Below are 1,145 nucleotides of genomic sequence, written 5' to 3' on the forward strand. Positions count from 1 at the left end.
AAAAAAAAAAAAAAAAAAAGATGAACGTTTGTCTTTTATTTTTAAAATTATTATTATTTTTTGAGACGGAGTTTCACCCAGGCTGGAGTGCAATGGTGCAATCTCAGTTCACTGCAATCTCTGTTCAAATGACTCTCTTGCCTCAGCCTCCTGAGTAGCTGGGATTACAGGCACCCACCACCATGCCTGGCTAATTTTTGTATTTTTAGTAGTGGGTTTTGCCATGTTGGCAAGGCTGGTCTCGAACTCCTGACCCCAGGTAATCAGCCTGCCTCGGCCTCCCAAAGTGCTGGGATTACAGGTGTGAGCCACCGTGCCCAGCCAAGATGAAAGTTTTAGGCACTAAATATCAGAGTAATCTCCCTCTCTAGTCTCTGGTGTTGCCTCTTCAACATCAAACATAAAATTATAGATAGCATATAGCCAATTTTTGGAAAGAGTAAAATTTAAAAAGCAAGGCTCTAATGACCAACACTCCCATCTGTTTTCTACACATAATGCTGTTCATGGCAATTCTTTTTTAGGATGATCTATTACTTACTGCACAAAGACTTTTTTTTTTTTTGAGACAGAGTCTCACTCTGTTGCCCAGGCTGGAGTGCAGTGGCGTGATCTTGGCTTACTGCATCCTCTGCCTCCTGTGTTCAAGCGATTCTCCTGCCTTAGCCTCCTGCCTACACCTGGCTAATTTTTGTATTTTTAGAAGAGATGGGGTTTTGCCATGTTGGCCAGGCTGGTCTTGAACTCCTGACCTCAGGTGATCCGCTCACCTCAGCTGCCCAAAGTGTTGGGATTACAGGCGTGAGCCACTGCTCCTGGCCACAAAGCTTTCTTTCTAAAGAGGTGAACTAAACATGAATAAGCCATCAAGTACTTCACTGTGGTCAAGCTGTACTGATGCCAGGTAGCAGGATTTGTGAAGCCTACCAGTTAAAACAGCAAAATAGGCTCTATATGCCAGGTTTCTATGAACTTTCAGAAGGAAAAAGAAAACACAGGACCAGATGCACCTTTTTTTCTTTTTTTTGAGATGGAGTCTCATCTCTGCCTCCCAGGTTCAAGCAATTCTCCTGCCTCAGCCTCCCAAGTAGCTGGGACTACAGGTGTGCGCCACCACACCCAGCTAATTTTTGTATTTTTAGTAG

This window comes from Colobus angolensis, unplaced genomic scaffold (genome assembly GCF_000951035.1).
Source record: "Colobus angolensis palliatus isolate OR3802 unplaced genomic scaffold, Cang.pa_1.0 Scaffold4, whole genome shotgun sequence".
Classification (NCBI taxonomy): domain Eukaryota; kingdom Metazoa; phylum Chordata; class Mammalia; order Primates; family Cercopithecidae; genus Colobus; species Colobus angolensis.